The sequence below is a fragment of the Ixodes scapularis genome, unplaced genomic scaffold (genome assembly GCF_016920785.2).
Source record: "Ixodes scapularis isolate PalLabHiFi unplaced genomic scaffold, ASM1692078v2 PGA_scaffold3__209_contigs__length_174095766, whole genome shotgun sequence".
NCBI classification, from domain to species: domain Eukaryota; kingdom Metazoa; phylum Arthropoda; class Arachnida; order Ixodida; family Ixodidae; genus Ixodes; species Ixodes scapularis.
In genome coordinates this window covers 31,479,521-31,485,151 of record NW_024609868.1, presented here as the reverse complement: position 1 = coordinate 31,485,151, position 5,631 = coordinate 31,479,521, and the positions used below count along the sequence as shown (strand labels likewise).

Genomic DNA, 5,631 nt, shown 5'->3' with positions numbered 1-5,631 from the left:
CTGAACTTTCGATCGATAGCTCTGTTTCTCGACTAAGGTTGTTTTTTGTATTGTTTTTTTTTATTAGAGATGAATTCGAAATGAGGTCAAAGAAGGCCGACCTGTAATAATCCTGAGCATAAATTCCGTGCCTATCGCACTTACCTTTCCCCAGGTTATCCGCTGCTTCCCGCACTCCAGTGCGAAGCGGTGAAGCTCGACGCTTGCACGCTGTTGAGATGCGGTGAAGGTTGACGCGAGCGGTGTAAGCGCCACGGTACCCTGCAGCCACGGCACGAAGGCACGTGGCAGACATATTAATCAAGTGGCGACGCCGCTTGGTTAATATGTCTGCCACACACGGCGACGCCGCTATACGCGGAAACGGGCGCATAAAGGCCTGACCACACTAGCGTGAACGGTGCCGGGCGGCACCACCGTCCGGCGTCCCAACGAGAGGATACCGAGAGCCAGTGACAGCACTGGCTCTCGGGATCGCGCGCGCGCCTCCCTTCGGATTTCCCGCTCTTTCGTCGTCTGCTCTTCGTTAGATACTTCCGTTTCGGCTATATACTTTCGCATATATCAGCATCGAAACTGCACTCGCTGCCTACATGATAGGTGTCCATAATGACCTGGTGGTCAGCGTGAATGTGATTATTTTAACCTGCTCGTTGATCTTGCGACGTCGCCGCGCTTTGAAGGGAAGGTGGCACAAATTTTGGGTCCGGCTGAGTTGGGTCTACCGAAACACCGAAGGACAGGTCAGTGCTTTTCTGCCGCGGCGGTGCGCCAGAGATGAAGGCTACTTTCGAAAGTGTTACCAAATCAACACGACATCCGTCACAACACAGACGACATGCAACAAGTGCCACAGAGAAACTCGCTCGTAATTCCGAATTCCTCTCCTATAATTTCCCAGCGGTTGTTCTTAGCGTCATTATCTAGGTAGTCTGGCTGCGTCTTGTCATATAAAAAGGGAAACAGTCGCAGTTTCAAAGAACCGCCAAGGTATAATATGTACATGGGTAGCGAAGCTTCCATAGAAATGTATATTGTTAACGTAGCTTGGGCGAGTTGGTTGCTCATTTTTACACACACTACGGCTCACTATTGCAAACAACACTCACTCCTTGCGTTTGTTTAAATTTTGCTTTATTTTTCGTGTGTAAGGAGTGAGTGTTGTCTCAATAGTGCGCTGTAGTGCGGGTAAAAACTTCCACAGAAGCCCACATGTCGAAAAAATGGTGGCCCATGGGGCTGCTTTAGCGCCATCTATAAGTCGTGAGGACACTTCCGGCAGAACGAAAAATCAACAGGAAATGACGACACTTCCGAAAAAAAACGTGACGTCATGCGAGCATGCGGTTTGGCGCGAAAATTAAACAAAAATAATTCCAGAGACCATAGGTAAATGACCGACATATACGCTAAAAAGTCTCAAACATAGATCCATGTTTGAGCTTTGTTTGATACTTTTTAGTGTGTGTATCGTTCTTTTTACCTGCAGTCTCGGGTTTTTCTTGCGGTGTTCACACCTTGTGCTTACTCTATACTGGAATACTGGATCGTTTATGCCCTTATTTACCCTTGCTCTTATATTTTGTTCGAAATGTTGTTTTCTGCAGCCGACTTCGTTAGCCGACCTGCTATGAGAGTAGTTTCATTTCGTCACAGCATCGCGTCTTTGCACTGTGGTTAAGCTCCAGCCGCAGTGTTTTGCTCTTTGTTCCTTCAGGATCCCTCGGAAATATATGAGAAACCTTAAAGCGAATGATGTAATGTCCCAAACAAAGAGTGAATCAAATTCCTGGAGTCTGTTGGGCGTATGAAATACACAACAGTAACTCTAATGCAAGTCCAACGTCGCATTAATAGTCGCGTTTTATGTTTTATTCACCTACAATCATTCAATCAGATTACTCACTAGAATTATACAATCGGTATCAACTATTTTGAAAGTGTTATGGTCGAAGAAAACTGGTAGATCGGTACATAAGGCACATTATAACATAGTAAGACATTGTACAATCGACTGAATGTTGTGAGGACATTGAGAATTTATAGGCAGCCACTAATAACTCGGAGGTCCCACAGTGCTCCGAAGAGAACTGAGGCCACCACTGTAATATACAAAAAAAAAACTACACTTTTCTACACATTCCTTGGGCAAGGTACCATAATGCTGAAAATATCTTAACTTGCATCTGCTCGTCCTGCTACACTGCAACGCAACGGTTGTTTGATGCAGGTCAAGGAAGCCAAGTGGAGTAAACTGTCTTGGAGCCCTGTGGTATGCTGCACTTCATAAGCCAGTGTTGGTTCACAGCTTTAAACGCTATATATGTCAATCAGTTAGAAGACTACATTACTCCTCAAGAAACTGAAGAAAATTAAAGGCTCGAATAGAACATGCCTACACTGCTTTAAAAAGTACTCTGGGTGGCCTCACATACGTAGCCTGTGCCCTTGCTGCCTAGCTTTACACTTTGCTGCTGTATCAAATAGTTCAGCCTTTTTTTCCGCGCGAACCAGTGCAGCATGACTCTGGAGATCAGAGAAAACAAATCGCCATAAACACTTTTGTCACATACAGTCAGAGACTTTGGAATCTTCTGGTGAAAAAGGACACAAAGATTATGCCCTACGCTCTCCTTTGAAATTAGGTTGCTGGTACATGTCTCGAACACTTCCTCACAAGCTTCAACAAATATTCTGAAAGAAGCAGAAGGAACTGAAAGGTTTCCAAAGTGGGAGTCGGTAGTGCCTTTCATACTCAAATACAAGAGCACTTAATTTCCTTCAGAAAAACACGCATTTTCTGTCCTCAGCTCACATTTCTGGGATGTTCCTACACAGGAATGAACCTTGAAGAATTTCAATGGCAGCCACCCTGCAAAATAAATCATGTTGTTCTCTTCTATTGCCAAAGGGTAGTTTGAAAGTGAATCGTCTACCGGGGTAAGAAAAACTGTGCTTCCTAAGGCAAGAGGAGGAGAAGGTGCCAAAAGGCCTGCTGGGAATGTAGCAAGGAAAGACATGTCGTCAGCACAGTTTGATTTTTCCGACAGCTTGAATAGGTTGCTCATCAAAAGGTGCCTGAACGCAGCCTGAAATTGACGGGAAGTAGAGTTTGTGTTTTGCACCGGATTTTGAACGCATTACAGCAAAAATGTTTTCAAGGGTGTCCTGGTTCAAGTGAAGGGTTAAAAGGTGGGGAAAACTGTAAACCGTAAGACCGTAAACCGTGATTGCTGAGCGGCAGCGGTGACCTAACTGTCAAGCAGAAGCCACGAATGCAGTGTGGCTGCCTTCTACACCCGAGTAATTGCAGGCTTTTAAAAACCAGAATCCACTCTTTCAGAAACTCCTCGTGGATAGAGCAGTTACACATTGCAGAGGCATATGGCGTCTTTGCAAATTTCTGCGAGCTAATTAGGCTGTCAAAGAGACGGTCGATTCTCTCAACGAATCTCGCTGTGTGAACAGCTGAGGCTGGCGAATGCTGAAAAGTAACAAGGGCATACATTGCAGCTGCGCAGTGATTTCTAAACACTTGAGCTGCTAGCTTCACCGACACCTTTGACGATAAGGTTAAATTAAAATGCTTCTCCTTCAGCTTTGGCATAGAACGGATCTCAAGTTTTCGGTCCTTTTCATAAACTTCCTTGATGTAGGGATTTTTCACTATGTAATCACCAACTTTTAGTCGTATTTGAATAACATGTTTCTGAGGCACTTCAAAAGGTGCAGAGCATCGAAAAAGAAAAAAGTGGCTTGCCATTGATCTCTATTTAAGGCTTTTCGGCAGTTACGATGCTTGAGAAAGAGACACGTTATGGCGCCCTTGATCGCATACAACAGCTACCGGCTCCAGGCCAGCGTCCACAAGGGCGATGTAGCACTGGAAAAAGATATTTTAGTACATCTGAAAGTGTGCCTTTGTGAACAAAACAAATAGCCAAGCGGCTGCTTCCACGGTGTTCCGATTCCTTTCGCCATGAACACGAGAGCCTTGTTTGCCAGCTTTTTGCCTTGCTGTCCACTATGCTCTTCAGGTCCTTCAAACCTGTCAGACGAGGGGTTGTATGAAATCTCTTTTTTGATGTGCATTTCATCTAAGACTGTGCTGCAGGCCCGATCGGCTCGAGAAAAAAAAGCTGCCCGCCTCTTTATCAGTTGAAAAATGCCAGGGTAAAATCCAACCTTCAGTGGCATACGCTGAAGCCATAGCTGCAGCGACCATACTGATGGCAGCCTGAGCAGTCGCCTGCAATAATTATAGCTTTGGGGCTATGAAAGTAGAGTCCTAAAGCCAAGACTTTGTTGTGGCTGCATCATCTCTGGCCAAACCGGCTCACATTGATTATTCTAAGCTGGGCATCAACGAGTGCGGCGACAGGAGGAGACACATGAACGCGGACACTCTCAACGACTTCGGATACTGTCCTCATCTGACGTTGTCGTTGCAGCCTTCTTTGCAGCCTCTTGTTACGCTCTTGAAGCTGTTGCACCTTGGCTCTCAGGGCGTTCAGCTTCTTGTTGCTGATACTGCGACTTTTGCAGGGTGCTGCAATTTGACAAATGACCCAAAGTAGGTCTGCTAGAAAAACTTGCATTCGCCATCAATTTATTAAATGTGTAATCTATTCACGCTCAAGAATATTCCTCAGTGATTTGAAGTGTCTTTAAACAAGAACAGCAAGTGTAACAGACTACACATATTCAATTCAAGTTAAGGAAAGCAGCAGTACATCTTTATGTCAGACTAGGCGCTTCATGTTTTCCAGAGATCTAATAGTCCAAAAATACAAGGGCGCACACAGAAACATGCAAGTCAGAATAGGCACCCAAACTGTGAAATGCATTTTCTTAAAGCTTGACCATACCTTACTTATGCCTATGGCACTGTAACAGTGAAGCGCTCGCACAACAACACGCAACTAAAGTTTGGCAGATAGGACAAGGTACCATGACAGGCTCAGCATCACTCACATATGACCACGGCAGCTTTTCGATAACTTTAAAAAACACTGTCTTACGTGAGGTTTTGCGGGAAGACTTATGATTCAGTGAAACCGGTTCAGATGTTTTTGATTTGACGGTGTTAACACCTGCGTGTGGAACTTTTTTTTGTTTTTTTGTGTGCTTGACAATTACAATACCGTGAATAAAAAATGCGGTGAACTTTGAACAAACTTCGATTGGTAGCTGTCAGCTACCCGGTCTTGTGTTATGGGACCCCTTGCGCCATCAGCTCTCAAGATAAAGTTTAGTATCCCCTGGAGTTTTTTTGAGCCTTGGCTTTTTATTTTTGCGGCTTGACCTTTTATAATTTCACAAAAAAAACTGCAAAAAGAAAAAAGTTCGCATCATAGAAAGCACTCACATTTGTGAGAAGGCCCAGCAGCACAGCCAGAGACAGAGAGTCTCTAGGCGACGGTGAAGAAACCAAAATCTCCATGTCAGCCACGTCCCCGCCGAACTCTTGAGCAGGAGCAGCATCTTGACGTAGAGCGTAGCTGTGATCAACTGCAAAAAAAAAAAGAAAGAAAGAAAGGCTTTTGCAAAAACTGCAAGTAAGAAAGCAAGTTCAACAGAGTGTAAAGTTGGGCGAGTTGGTCGTTCATCTAAGCTGGCAGAAACAATGCC

At 44.8% G+C, this 5,631-nt stretch overlaps 1 pseudogene; it reads right to left on the bottom strand.

Moving 5' to 3' along the window:
* Nucleotides 1-2,405: 2,405 nt before the first annotated feature.
* Nucleotides 2,406-3,020, bottom strand: LOC120839651 (annotated as a pseudogene).
* Between the last annotated feature and the right edge of the window lie 2,611 nt (nt 3,021-5,631).